The 15,810-nt window shown below is 46.7% G+C and overlaps 1 long non-coding RNA gene across 1 annotated transcript in view; it reads left to right on the plus strand.

Moving 5' to 3' along the window:
• Positions 1-1,094: 1,094 nt before the first annotated feature.
• The window catches only part of LOC146042846 (uncharacterized), a 29,246-nt gene continuing 14,530 nt past the window's right edge, over positions 1,095-15,810 (plus strand). The window contains exons 1-3 of the long non-coding RNA XR_014464037.1: positions 1,095-2,810; positions 9,852-9,979; positions 14,420-14,547. This is a non-coding gene — a long non-coding RNA (uncharacterized LOC146042846). The remainder of the gene's footprint in view (positions 2,811-9,851; positions 9,980-14,419; positions 14,548-15,810) is intronic.

The raw sequence follows: 15,810 nt of genomic DNA on the forward strand, positions 1-15,810 counted from the left end.
AATGTTCCTGCTCTGGCAAGGTGCTTGGAGGTTAAAGCCAGAACCGACGCATGAGATGTTCTGGCCGCGACGAGGTTCTTTTGGGGGGGTGAAAGCCAGAACCGGCGCAAGAAATGTTCTGGCCGCGGCGTGGTGGTTGGGGAATGAAAGCCGAAACCGACGCATGACATGTTTCGGCCGCGACGAGGGCTCCGAAAGGGTGAAAGCTGGATCCGGCGCATGAGCTGTTCTGGCAGCGGTGAGGTGCTTGGAGAGGGATGAAAGACTAAACCGGAGAATGAGATGCTCCGGACGCTGTGAGGTACTTATTTTCTACAAAATAGGTGAAAATTTTCATTTTTACCGACTTTGGTAGAAATGAATTGATAATATATAGGCCCCATATACCACTTTCAACACCGCTGCACCCTTTGACACTTGATTGGGGAGTGATAACCGGAACCAGCGAATAACTTGTTCCGTAGGTGGCTATGTGCCTGGAGGGTCAAAGCTGGAACCAGTGAATGAAATGTTCCCACCTTGGCAAGGTGCTTGGGGGTTAAAGCCAGAACAAACGCATGAGATGTTCTGGCCGCGACGAGGTGCTTTTGGGGGGTGAAAGCCGGAACCGGAGCAAGAAATGTTCTGGCCGCGGCGTGGTGGTTGGGGAATGAAAGCCGAAACCGACGCATGACATGTTTTGGCCGCGACGAGGGCTTCGAAAGGGTGAAAGCTGGATCCAGCGCATGATCTGTTCTGGCAGCGGTGAGGTGCTTGGAGAGGGATGAAAGACTAAACCGGAGAATGAGATGTTCCAGACGCTTTGAGGTACTTATTTTCTACAAAATAGGTGAAAATTTTAATTTTTACCTACTTTGGTAGAAATGAAGTGATAATATATAGGCCCCATATACCACTTTCAACACCGCTGCACCCTTTGACACTTGATTGGGGAGTGAAAACCGGAACCAGCGAATAACTTGTTCCGTAGGTGGCTATGTGCCTGGAGGATAAAAGCTGGAACCTGTGGATGAAATGTTCCTGCCCTGGCAAGGTGCTTGGAGGTTAAAGCCAGAACCGACGCATGAGATGTTCTGGCCGCGACGAGGTGCTTTTGGGGGGTGAAAGCCAGAACCGGCGCAAAAAAATGTTCTGGCCGCGGCGTGGTGGTTGGGGAATGAAAGCCGAAACCGACGCATGACATGTTTCGGCCACGACGAGGGCTTCGAAAGGGTGAAAGCTGGATCCGGCGCATGAGCTGTTCTGGCAGCGGTGAGGTGCTTGGAGAGGGATGAAAGACTAAACCGGAGAATGAGATGTATCGGACGCTGTGAGGTACTTATTTTCTACAAAATAGGTGAAAATTTAAATTTTTACCTACTTTGGTAGAAATGAAGTGATAATATATAGGCCTCACACCATTTTCACACCGCTGTACCCTTTCACACTTGATTGGGTTGTGAAAATCGGAACCGGCGAATAATTTGAGAATAACTTGTAACCTGCAATGTGATTGGAGGGTCAAAGCTGAAACCAGTGAATGAAATGTTCCCACCTTGGCAAGGTGCTTGGAGGTTAAAGCCAGAACCGACGCATGAGATGTTCTGGCCCCTGTGAGGTACTTATTTTCTACAAAAGTAGGTGAAAATTGTAATTTTTCACCTATTTTGGTAGAAATTAAATGATAATGTATAGGCCCTATATTCCACTTTCACACCTCTGTACCCTTTCACACTTGATTGAGGAGTGAAAACCGGAACCAGCGAATAACTTGTTCCGTAGGTGGCTATGTGCCTGGATGGTAAAAGGTGGAACCTGTGGATGAAATGTTCCCACTTAGGAAGGTGCTTGGAGGTTAAAGCCAGAACCGACGCATGAGATGTTCTGGCCGCGACAAGGTGCTTTTGGGGGGTGAAAGCCGGAACCGGCGAAAGAAATGTTCTGGCCGCGGCGTGGTGGTTGGGGAATGAAATCCGAAACCGACGCATGAGATGTTTCGGCCGCGTCGAGGGCTTCGAAGGTGTGAAAGATGGATCTGGCGCATGAGCTGTTCTGGCAACGGTGAGTTGCTTGGAGAGGGGTGAAAGCCTAAACCGGAGAATGAGGTGTTCCGGCCGGTGTGAGGTACTTTTTTTCTTCAAAATATGTGAAAATTTTCGTTTTCACCTACTTTGTTAGAAATGAAGTGATAATATATAGGCCCCATATACCACTTTAACACCGATGTACCCTTTCATACTTGATTGAGGTGTGAAAACCGGAACCGGCGAATTACTTGTTCCGTACATGGCTATGTGTCCGGAGGGTAAAAGCTGGAACCTGTGAATGCAATGTTCCCGCCTTGGTGAGGTGCTTGGGGGGTCAAAGACGGAATCGAGACATGAGATGTTCAGGCTGCGGCAATGTGCTTTCAGGGTGCAAGTCAGAACCGACGCAATATATATTCCGGTTGCGGCGAGGTGCTTGGGAGGGGATAAAATCAGAGACCAGTGCAGTTTGTAAAACTGTGTCCCGGGTCCACAGTTCAGCGTAAAATATGTACTGTAGCGCGTATTTGCAATCACTGCGGCAGGGCCTGAAAAGGATGACTTGTGTTGTCTGTACAGTTCGGCATTTATGTGTGTTACGATGTAAGACACAGTAATAATAAATATGCATGTATGTCATGAACATATTATCGCGCCTCCTTCTTCTATTTTTCAGGTAGGCCTTCTCCACAAATGAAATGTGAGGTCATCTACTTACCCAGCTACGTTTCTGGACTACTGTGACGTCATTTTTAGTACAGCATATTCTAAAGGTCGAATGGCAGGAGCAGCTACCCACAACAGGTAAGGAGGCGCGATAATATCTTCCTGGCATACATGCATATTTATCAAATATGTATGTTTGTTATAGACCCTTTCCGTACATTATGTTTAAAGTTTGATGAATTTAGGTCCTTATATTATTTTATGCAAACAGCTAGCCAAAACAGGACTAATATCTGTGCAGGAGATATCAGTGATATCGTCTGCATTGCCTTTTTATTGAATGTCAATAATACTTATTTTCTACAAAAGTAGATGAAAGTAATCATTTTCACCTACTTTGGTACAAATTAAGTGACAATATTTAGGCCCTATATACCACTTTCACACCGCTGTACCCTTTCACAATTGATTGGGGTGTGAAAACCAGAATCGGAGAATAACTTGTTCCGTACACGGCTATGTACCTGGATGGTAAAAGCTGGAACCTGTGAATGAAATACTTCCGCCTTGGCATGGTGCTTGGAGAGGTTAAAGCCAGAACCGACGCATGAGATGTTCTGGCCGCGACGAGGTGCTTTCGGGGGTGAAAGCTGGAACCGGCCCAAAACAAGTTCAGATCGTGGCGTGGTGGTTGGGGGTGAAAGCCGGAACCGGCGCATGAGATGTTCTGGCAGCGGCGAGGGGATTAGAGGGGGTGAAAGCCTAAACCAGCGCATGAGATTTTCCGGCTGATGTGAGGTACTTATTTTCTACAAAATAGGTGAAAATTTTAATTTTCAACTACTTTGGTAGAAATGAATTGATAATATATAGCCCCATATACCACTTTCATACCACTGTACCCTTTCACAGTTGATTGGGGTGTGAAAACCAGAACCGGTGAATAACTTGTTCCATATCTGGTTATGTGATTGGAGGGTCAAAGCTGGAATCAGTAAATGAAATGTTCCCACCTTGGCAAGTTGCTTGGGAGGGTTAAAGCCAGAACCGACGCATGATATGTTCTGACCGCGACGAGGTGCTTTTGGAGGTTAAAGCCGGAACCTGCGCAAGAAATGTCCCGACTGCGACGTGGTGGTTTGGGAAAGAAAGCCGGAACCGGCGTATGAGATGTTCCGGACGCTGTGAGGTACTTATTTTCTACAAAATAGGTGAAAATTTTAATTTTTACCTACTTTGGTAGAAATGAAGTGATAATATATAGGCCTCATATACCATTTTCACACCGCTGTACCCTTTCACACTTGATTGGGTTGTGAAAATCAGAACCGGCGAATAACTTGTTCCGTATCTAGCTATATGATTGGAGGGTCAAAGCTGGAACCAGTGAATGAAATGTTCCCACCTTGGCAAGGTGCTTGGGGGGGTTAAAGCCGGAACCGACGCATGAGATGTTCTGGCCCCTGTGAGGTACTTATTTTCTACAAAAGTAGGTGAAAATTGTAATTTTTCACCTATTTTGGTAGAAATTAAATTATAATGTATAGTCCCTATATACCACTTTCACACCACACCGCTGCACCCTTTCACACTTGATTGGGGAGTGAAAACCGGAACCAGCGAATAACTTGTTCCGTAGGTGGCTATGTGCCTGGAGGATAAAAGGTGGAACCTGTGGATGAAATGTTCCCACTTGGCAAGGTGCTTGGAGGTTAAAGCCAGAACCGACGCATGAGATGTTCTGGCTGCGAGGAGGTGCTTTTGGGGGGTGAAAGCCGGAACCAGCGCAAGAAATGTTCTGGATGCGGCGTGGTGGTTGGGGAATGAAAGCCGAAACCGACGCATGACATGTTTCGGCCGCGACGAGGGCTTCGAAAGGGTGAAAGCTGGATCCGGCGCCTGAGCTGTTCTGGCAGCGGTGAGGTGCTTGGAGAGGGATGAAAGACTAAACCGAAGAATGAGATGTTCCGGACGCTGTTAGGTACTTATTTTCTACAAAATAGGTGAAAATTTTCATTTTTACCGACTTTGGTAGAAATGAAGTGATAATATATAGGCCCCATATACCACTTTCAACACCGCTGCACCCTTTGACACTTGATTGGGGAGTGAAAACCGGAACCAGCGAATAACTTGTTCCGTAGGTGGCTATGTGCCTGGAGGGTCAAAGCTGGAACCAGTGAATGAAATGTTCCCACCTTGGCAAGGTGCTTGGAGGTTAAAGCCAGAACCAACGCATGAGATGTTCTGGCCGCGACGAGGTGCTTTTGGGAGGTGAAAGCCGTAACCGGCGCAAGAAATGTTCTGGCCGCGGCGTGGTGGTTGGGGAATGAAAGCCAGAACCGACGCATGACATGTTTCGGCCGCGACGAGGGCTTCAAAAGGGTTAAAGCTGGATCCAGAGCATGATCTGTTCTGGCAGCGGTGAGGTGCTTGGAGAGGGATGAAAGACTAAACCGGAGAATGAGATGTTCCAGACGCTTTGAGGTACTTATTTTCTACAAAATAGGTGAAAATTTTCATTTTTACAGACTTTGGTAGAAATGAAGTGATATTATATAGGCCCCATATACCACTTTCAACACCGCTGCACCCTTTGACACTTGATTGGGGAGTGAAAACCGGAACCGGCGAATAACTTGTTCCGTAGGTGGCTATGTGCCTGGAGGGTCAAAGCTGGAACCAGTGAATGAAATGTTCCTGCCCTGGCAAGGTGCTTGGAGGTTAAAGCCAGAACCGACGCATGAGATGTTCTGGCCGCGACGAGTTGCTTTTGGGGGGTGAAAGCCGGAACCGGCGCAAGAAATGTTCTGGCCGCGGCGTGGTGGTTGGGGAATGAAAGCCGAAACCGACGCATGACATGTTTCGGCCGCGACGAGGGCTTCGAAAGGGTGAAAGCTGGATCCAGCGCATGAGCTGTTCTGGCAGCGGTGAATTGCTTGGAGAGGGATGAAAGACTAAACCGGAGAATGAGATGTTCCGGACGCTGTGAGGTACTTATTTTCTACAAAATAGGTGAAAATTTAAATTTTTACCTACTTTGGTAGAAATGAAGTGATAATATATAGGCCTCATATACCATTTTCACACCACTGTACCCTTTCACACTTGATTGGGTTGTGAAAATCGGAAGCGGCGAATAGCTTGTTCCGTATCTAGCTATGTAAATGGAGGGTCAAAGCTGGAACCAGTGAATGAAATGTTCCCACCTTGGCAAGGTGCTTGGGGGGTTAAAGCGGGAACCGACGCATGAGATGTTCTGGCCCCTGTGAAGTACAGTACTTATTTTCTACAAAAGTAGGTGAAAATTTTAATTTTTCACCTATTTTGGTAGAAATTAAATGAAAATGTATAGACCCTATATTCCACTTTTACACCTCTGTACCCTTTTACACTTGATTGGGGAGTGAAAACCGGAACCAGCGAATAACTTGTTCCGTAGGTGGCTATGTGCCTGGAGGGTCAAAGCTGGAACCAGTGAATGAAATGTTCCCACCTTGGCAAGGTGCTTGGAGGTTAAAGCCTGAACCAACGCATGAGATGTTCTGGCCGCGACGAGGTGCTTTTGGGGGGTGAAAGCCGGAACCGGCGCAAGAAATGTTCTGGCCGCGGCGTGGTGGTTGGGGAATGAAAGCCGAAACCGACGCATGACATGTTTCGGCCGCGACGAGGGCTTCGAAAGGGTGAAAGCTGGATCCAGCGCATGATCTGTTCTGGCAGCGGTGAGGTCCTTGGAGAGGGATGAAAGACTAAACCGGAGAATGAGATGTTCCAGACGCTTTGAGGTACTTATTTTCTACAAAATAGGTGAAAATTTTAATTTTTACCTACTTTGGTAGAAATGAAGTGATAATATATAGGCCCCATATACCACTTTCAACACCGCTGCACCCTTTGACACTTGATTGGGGAGTGAAAACCGGAACCAGCGAATAACTTGTTCCGTAGGTGGCTATGTGCCTGGAGGATAAAAGCTGGAACCTGTGGATGAAATGTTCCTGCCCTGGCAAGGTGCTTGGAGGTTAAATCCAGAACCGACGCATGAGATGTTCTGGCCGCGACGAGTTGCTTTTGGGGGGTGAAAGCCGGAACCGGCGCAAGAAATGTTCAGGCCGCGGCGTGGTGGTTGGGGAATGAAAGCCGAAACCGACGCATGACATGTTTCGGCCGCGACGAGGGCTTCGAAAGGGTGAAAGCTGGATCCGGCGCATGAGCTGTTCTGGCAGCGGTGAGGTGCTTGGAGAGGGATGAAAGACTAAACCGGAGAATGAGATGTTCCGGACGCTGTGAGGTACTTATTTTCTACAAAATAGGTGAAAATTTTAATTTTTACCTACTTTGGTAGAAATGAAGTGATAATATATAGGCCTCATATACCACTTTCAACACCGCTGCACCCTTTGACACTTGATTGTGGAGTGAAAACCGGAACCGGCGAATAACTTGTTCCGTAGGTGGCTATGTGCCTGGAGGATAAAAGCTGGAACCTGTGGATGAAATGTTCCCACTTGGCAAGGTGCTTGGAGGTTAAAGCCAGAACCAACGCATAAGATGTTCTGGCCGCGACGAGGTGCTTTTGGGGGGTGAAAGCCGGAACCAGCGCAAGAAATGTTCTAGCCGCGGCGTGGTGGTTGGGGAATGAAAGCCGAAACCGACGCATGACATGTTTCGGCCGCGACGAGGGTTTCGAGAGGGTGAAAGCTGGATCCGGCGCATGAGCTGTTCTGGCAGCGGTGAGGTGCTTGGAGAGGGATGAAAGACTAAACCGGAGAATGAGATGTTCCGGACGATGTGAGGTACTTATTTTCTACAAAATACGTGAAAATTTTCATTTTTACCGACTTTGGTAGAAATGAAGTGATAATATATAGGCCCCATATACCACTTTCAACACCGCTGCACACTTTGACACTTGATTGGGGAGTGAAAACCGGAATTAGCGAATAACTTGTTCCGTAGGTGGCTATGTGCCTGGAGGGTCAAAGCTGGAACCAGTGAATGAAATGTTCCCACCTTGGCAAGGTGCTTGGAGGTTAAAGCCTGAACCAACGCATGAGATGTTCTTGCCGCGACGAGGTGCTTTTGGGGGGTGAAAGCCGGAACGCCGCAAGAAATGTTCTGGCCGCGGCGTGGTGGTTGGGGAATGAAAGCCGAAACCGACGCATGACATGTTTCGGCCGCGACGAGGGCTTCGAAAGGGTGAAAGCTGGATCCAGCGCATGATCTGTTCTGGCAGCGGTGAGGTGCTTGGAGAGGGATGAAAGACTAAACCGGAGAATGAGATGTTCCAGACGCTTTGAGGTACTTATTTTCTACAAAATAGGTGAAAATTTTAATTTTTACCTACTTTGGTAGAAATGAAGTGATAATATATAGGCCCCATATACCACTTTCAACACCGCTGCACCCTTTGACACTTGATTGGGGAGTGAAAACCGGAACCGGCGAATAACTTGTTCCGTAGGTGGCTATGTGCCTGGAGGATAAAAGCTGGAACCTGTGGATGAAATGTTCCTGCCCTGGCAAGGTGCTTGGAGGTTAAAGCCAGAACCGACGCATGAGATGTTCTGGCCGCGACGAGTTGCTTTTGGGGGGTGAAAGCCGGAAACGGCGCAAGAAATGTTCTGGCCGCGGCGTGGTGGTTGGGGAATGAAAGCCGAAACCGACGCATGACATGTTTCGGCCGCGACGAGGGCTTCGAAAGGGTGAAAGCTGGATCCGGCGCATGAGCTGTTCTGGCAGCGGTGAGTTGCTTGGAGAAGGATGAAAGACTAAACCGGAGAATGAGATGTTCCGGACGCTGTGAGGTACTTATTTTCTACAAAATAGGTGAAAATTTTAATTTTTACCTACTTTGGTAGAAATGAAGTGATAATATATAGGCTTCATATACCATTTCCACACCGCTGTACCCTTTCACACTTGATTGGGTTGTGAAAATCGGAATCGGCAAATAACTTGTTCCTTATCTAGCTATGTGATTGAAGGGTCAAAGCTGGAACCAGTGAATGAAATGTTCCCACCTTGGCAAGGTGCTTGGGGGGGTTAAAGCCGGTTCCGACACATGAGATGTTCTTGCCCCTGTGAGGTACTTAGTTTCTACAAAAGTAGGTGAAAATTGTAATTTTTCACCTATTTTGGTAGAAATTAAATGATAATGTATAGGCCCTACTGTATATTCCACTTTCACACCTCTGTACCCTTTCACACTTGATTGGGAAGTGAAAACCGGAACCAGCGAATAACTTGTTCCGTAGGTGGCTATGTGCCTGGAGGATAAAAGGTGGAACCTGTGGATGAAATGTTCCCACTTGGGAAGTTGCTTGGAGGGTAAAGCCAGAACCGACGCATGAGATGTTCTGGCCGCATCGAGGTGCTTTTGGGGGGTGAAAGCCGGAACCGGCGAAAGAAATGTTCTGGCCGCGGCGTGGTGGTTGGGGAATGAAATCCGAAACCGATGCATGAGATGTTTCGGCCGCGACGAGGGCTTCGAAGGGGTGAAAGATGGATCTGGCGCATGAGCTGTTCTGGCAGCGGTGAGTTGCTTGGAGAGGGGTGAAAGCCTAAACCGGAGAATGAGGTGTTCCGGCCGCTGTGAGGTACTTTTTTTCTTCAAAATATGTGAAAATTTTCGTTTTTCACCTACTTTGTTAGAAATGAAGTGATAATATATAGGCCCCATATACCACTTTAACACCGATGTACCCTTTCATACTTGATTGGGGTGTGAAAACCGGAACCGGCGAATTACTTGTTCCGTACATGGCTATGTGTCCGGAGGGTAAAAGCTGGAACCTGTGAATGCAATGTTCCCATCTTGGTCAGGGGCTTGGGGGGTTAAAGACGGAATCGAGACATGAGATGTTCAGGCTGCGGCAATGGGCTTTCAGGGTGCAAGTCAGAACCGACGCAATACAAATTCCGTTTGCGGCGAGGTGCTTGGGAGGGGATAAAATCAGAGACCTGTGCAGTTTGTAAAACTGTGTCCCGGGTCCACAGTTCAGCGTAAAATATGTGCTGTAGCGTGTATTTGCAATCACTGCGGCAGGGCCTGAAAAGGATGACTTGTGTTGTCTGTACAGTTCGGCATTTATGTGTGTTACGATGTAAGACACAGTATTAATAAATATGCATGTATGTCATGAACATATTATCGCTCCTCCTTCTTCTATTTTTCAGGTAGGCCTTCTCCACAAATGAAATGTGATGTCATCTACTTACCCAGCTACGTGTCTGGACTACTGTGACGTCATTTTTAGTACAGCATATTCTAAAGGTCGAATGGCAGGAGCAGCTACCCACAACAGGTAAGGAGGCGCGATAATATCTTCCTGGCATACATGCATATTTATCAAATATGTATGTTTGTTATAGACCCTTTCCGTACATTATGTTTAAAGTTTGATGAATTTAGGTCCTTATATTATTTTATGCAAACAGCTAGCCAAAACAGGACTAATATCTGTGCAGGAGATATCAGTGATATCGTCTGCATTGCCTTTTTATTGAATGTCAATAATACTTATTTTCTACAAAAGTAGATGAAAGTAATCATTTTCACCTACTTTGGTACAAATTAAGTGACAATATTTAGGCCCTATATACCACTTTCACACCGCTGTACCCTTTCACAATTGATTGGGGTGTGAAAACCAGAATCGGAGAATAACTTGTTCCGTACACGGCTATGTACCTGGATGGTAAAAGCTGGAACCTGTGAATGAAATACTTCCGCCTTGGCATGGTGCTTGGAGAGGTTAAAGCCAGAACCGACGCATGAGATGTTCTGGCCGCGACGAGGTGCTTTGGGGGGTGAAAGCTGGAACCAGCCCAAAACAAGTTCAGACCGTGGCGTGGTGTTTGGGGGTGAAAGCCGGAACCGGCGCATGAGATGTTCTGGCAGCGGCGAGGGGATTGGAGGGGGTGAAAGCCTAAACCAGCGCATGAGATTTTCCGGCTGCTGTGAGGTACTTATTTTCTACAAAATAGGTGAAAATTTTAATTTTCAACTACTTTGGTAGAAATGAATTGATAATATATAGCCCCATATACCACTTTCATACCACTGTACCCTTTCACACTTGATTGGGGTGTGAAAACCAGAACCGGTGAATAACTTGTTCCATATCTGGCTATGTGATTGGAGGGTCAAAGCTGGAATCAGTGAATGAAATGTTCCCACCTTGGCAAGTTTCTTGGGAGGGTTAAAGCCAGAACCGACGCATGATATGTTCTGGCCGCGACGAGGTGCTTTTGGAGGTTAAAGCCGGAACCGGCGCAAGAAATGTCCCGGCTGCGACGTGGTGGTTTTGGAAAGAAAGCCGGAACCTTGGCAAGGTGCTTGGGGGGTTAAAGCCGGAACCGACGCATGAGATGTTCTGGCCCCTGTGAGGTACAGTAATTATTTTCTTCAAAAGTAGGTGAAAATTGTAATTTTTCACCTATTTTGGTAGAAATTAAATGATGATGTATAAGCCCTATATTCCACTTTCACACTTGATTGAGGAGTGAAAACAGCGGCGAAAGGATTGGAGGGGGTGAAAGCCTAAACCGGCGTATGAGATGTTCCGGACGCTGTGAGGTACTTATTTTCTACAAAATAGGTGAAAATTTAAATTTTTACCTACTTTGGTAGAAATGAAGTGATAATATATAGGCCTCATATACCATTTTCACACCGCTGTACCCTTTCACACTTGATTGGGTTGTGAAAATCGGAATCGGCAAATAACTTGTTCCGTATCTAGCTATGTGATTGAAGGGTCAAAGCTGGAACCAGTGAATGAAATGTTCCCACCTTGGCAAGGTGCTTGGGGGGGTTAAAGCCGGAACCGACGCATGAGATGTTCTGGCCCCTGTGAGGTACTTATTTTCTACAAAAGTAGGTGAAAATTGTAATTTTTCACCTATTTTGGTAGAAATTAAATGATAATGTATAGGCCCTATATACCACTTTCACACCGCTGTACCCTTTCACACTTGATTGGGGAGTGAAAACCGGAACCAGCGAATAACTTGTTCCGTAGGTGGCTATGTGCCTGGTGGATAAAAGCTGGAACCTGTGGATGAAATGTTCCTGCTCTGGCAAGGTGCTTGGAGGTTAAAGCCAGAACCGACGCATGAGATGTTCTGGCCGCGACGAGGTGCTTTTGGGGGGTGAAAGCCGGAACCGGCGCAAAAAAATGTTCTGGCCGCGGCGTGGTGGTTGGGGAATGAAAGCCGAAACCGACGCATGACATGTTTCGGCCGCGACGAGGGCTTCGAAAGGGTGAAAGCTGGATCCGGCGCATGAGCTGTTCTGGCAGCGGTGAGGTGATTGGAGAGGGATAAAAGACTAAACCGGAGAATGAGATGTTCCGGACGCTGTGAGGTACTTATTTTCTACAAAATAGGTGAAAATTTTAATTTTTACCTACTTTGGTAGAAATGAAGTGATAATATATAGGCCTCATATACCATTTTCACACCACTGTACCCTTTCACACTTGATTGGGGAGTGATAACCGGAACCAGCGAATAACTTGTTCCGTAGGTGGCTATGTGCCTGGAGGGTCAAAGCTGGAACCAGTGAATGAAATGTTCCCACCTTGGCAAGGTGCTTGGGGGTTAAAGCCAGAACCAACGCATGAGATGTTCTGGCCGCGACGAGGTGCTTTTGGGGGGTGAAAGCCGGAACCGGAGCAAGAAATGTTCTGGCCGCGGCGTGGTGGTTGGGGAATGAAAGCCGAAACCGACGCATGACATGTTTCGGCCGCGACGAGGGCTTCGAAAGGGTGAAAGCTGGATCCAGCGCATGATCTGTTCTGGCAGCGGTGAGGTGCTTGGAGAGGGATAAAAGACTAAACCGGAGAATGAGATGTTCCAGACGCTTTGAGGTACTTATTTTCTACAAAATAGGTGAAAATTTTAATTTTTACCTACTTTGGTAGAAATGAAGTGATAATATATAGGCCCCATATACCACTTTCAACACCGCTGCACCCTTTGACACTTGATTGGGGAGTGAAAACCGGAACCAGCGAATAACTTGTTCCGTAGGTGGCTATGTGCCTGGAGGATAAAAGCTGGAACCTGTGGATGAAATGTTCCTGCCCTGGCAAGGTGCTTGGAGGTTAAAGCCAGAACCGACGCATGAGATGTTCTGGCCGCGACGAGTTGCTTTTGGGGGGTGAAAGCCTGAACCGGCGCAAGAAATGTTCTGGCCGCGGCGTGGTGGTTGGGGAATGAAAGCCGAAACCGACACATGACATGTTTCGGCCGCGACGAGGGCTTCGAAAGGGTGAAAGCTGGATCCGGCGCATGAGCTGTTCTGACAGCGGTGAGTTGCTTGGAGAGGGATGAAAGACTAAACCGGAGAAAGAGATGTTCCGGACGCTGTGAGGTACTTATTTTCTACAAAATAGGTGAAAATTTTAATTTTTACCTACTTTGGTAGAAATGAAGTGATAATTTATAGGCCTCATATAAAATTTTCACACCGCTGTACCCTTTTACACTTGATTGGGTTGTGAAAATCGGAATCGGCAAATAACTTGTTCCGTATCTAGCTATGTGATTGAAGGGTCAAAGCTGGAACCAGTGAATGAAATGTTCCCACCTTGGCAAGGTGCTTGGGGGGATTAAAGCCGGTTCCGACACATGAGATGTTCTGGCCCCTGTGAGGTACTTAGTTTCTACAAAAGTAGGTGAAAATTGTAATTTTTCACCTATTTTGGTAGAAATTAAATGATAATGTATAGGCCCTATATTCCACTTTCACACCTCTGTACCCTTTCACACTTGATTGGGGAGTGAAAACCAGAACCAGCGAATAACTTGTTCCGTAGGTGGCTATGTGCCTGGAGGATAAACGGTGGAACCTATGGATGAAATGTTCCCACTTGGGAAGTTGCTTGGAGGTTAAAGCCAGAACCGACACATGAGATGTTCTGGCCACGACAAGGTGCTTTTGGGGGGTGAAAGCCGGAACCGGCGCAAGAAATGTTCTGGCCGCGGCGTGGTGGTTGGGGAATGAAATCCGAAACGGACGCATGAGATGTTTCAGCCGAGACGAGGGCTTCGAAGTGGTGAAAGATGGATCTGGTGCATGAGCTGTTCTGTCAGCGGTCAGTTGCTTGGAGAGGGGTGAAAGCCTAAACCGGAGAATGAGGTGTTCCGGCCGCTGTGAGGTACTTTTTTTTTCAAAATATGTGAAAATTTTCAATTTTCACCTACTTTGTTAGAAATGAAGTGATAATATATAGGCCCCATATACCACTTTAACACCGATGTACCCTTTCATACTTGATTGGGGTGTGAAAACCGGAACCGGCGAATTACTTGTTCCGTACATGGCTATGTGTCCGGAGGGTAAAAGCTGGAACCTGTGAATGCAATGTTCCCATCTTGGTGAGGGGCTTGGGGGGTTAAAGACGGAATCGAGACATGAGATGTTCAGGCTGCGGCAATGTGCTTTCAGGGTGCAAGTCAGAACCGACGCAATATATATTCCGGTTGCGGCGAGGTGCTTGGGAGGGGATAAAATCAGAGACCAGTGCAGTTTGTAAAACTGTGTCCCGGGTCCACAGTTCAGCGTAAAATATGTGCTGTAGCGTGTATTTGCAATCACTGCGGCAGGGCCTGAAAAGGATGACTTGTGTTGTCTGTACAGTTCGGCATTTATGTGTGTTACGATGTAAGACACAGTAATAATAAATATGCATGTATGTCATGAACATATTATCGCGCCTCCTTCTTCTATTTTTCAGGTAGGCCTTCTCCACAAATGAAATGTGATGTCATCTACTTACCCAGCTACGTGTCTGGACTACTGTGACGTCATTTTTAGTACAGCATATTCTAAAGGTCAAATGGCAGGAGCAGCTACCCACAACAGGTAAGGAGGCGCGATAATATCTTCCTGGCATACATGCATATTTATCAAATATGTATGTTTGTTATAGACCCTTTCCGTACATTATGTTTAAAGTTTGATGAATTTAATGAAGTAATCATTTTCACCTACTTTGTTACAAATTAAGTGACAATATTTAGGCCCTATATACCACTTTCACACTGCTGTACCCTTTCACAATTGATTGGGGTGTGAAAACCAGAATCGGAGGATAACTTGTTCCGTACACGGCTATGTACCTGGATGGTAAAAGCTGGAACCTGTGAATGAAATACTTCCGCCTTGGCATGGTGCTTGGAGAGGTTAAAGCCAGAACCGACGCATGAGATGTTCTGGCCGCGTCGAGGTGCTTTCGGGGGTGAAAGCTGGAACCGGCCCAAAACAAGTTCAGATCGTGGCGTGGTGGTTGGGGGTGAAAGCCGGAACCGGCGCATGAGATGTTCTGGCAGCGGCGAGGGGATTAGAGGGGGTGAAAGCCTAAACCAGCGCATGAGATTTTCCGGCTGATGTGAGGTACTTATTTTCTACAAAATAGGTGAAAATTTTAATTTTCAACTACTTTGGTAGAAATGAATTGATAATATATAGCCCCATATACCACTTTCATACCACTGTTCCCTTTCACAGTTGATTGGGGTGTGAAAACCAGAACCGGTGAATAACTTGTTCCATATCTGGTTATGTGATTGGAGGGTCAAAGCTGGAATCAGTAAATGAAATGTTCCCACCTTGGCAAGTTGCTTGGGAGGGTTAAAGCCAGAACCGACGCATGATATGTTCTGACCGCGACGAGGTGCTTTTGGAGGTTAAAACCGGAACCTGCGCAAGAAATGTCCCGACTGCGACGTGGTGGTTTGGGAAAGAAAGCCGGAACCGGCGTATGAGATGTTCCGGACGCTGTGAGGTACTTATTTTCTACAAAATAGGTGAAAATTTTAATTTTTACCTACTTTGGTAGAAATGAAGTGATAATATATAGGCCTCATATACCATTTTCACACCGCTGTACCCTTTCACACTTGATTGGGTTGTGAAAATCGGAACCGGCGAATAACTTGTTCCGTATCTAGCTATATGATTGGAGGGTCAAAGCTGGAACCAGTGAATGAAATGTTCCCACCTTGGCAAGGTGCTTGGGGGGGTTAAAGCCGGAACCGACGCATGAGATGTTCTGGCCCCTGTGAGGTACTTATTTTCTACAAAAGTAGGTGAAAATTGTAATTTTTCACCTATTTTGGTAGAAAT

The sequence above is a fragment of the Crinia signifera genome, chromosome 19 (genome assembly GCF_055691185.1).
Source record: "Crinia signifera chromosome 19, ASM5569118v1, whole genome shotgun sequence".
NCBI classification, from domain to species: Eukaryota; Metazoa; Chordata; class Amphibia; order Anura; family Myobatrachidae; genus Crinia; species Crinia signifera.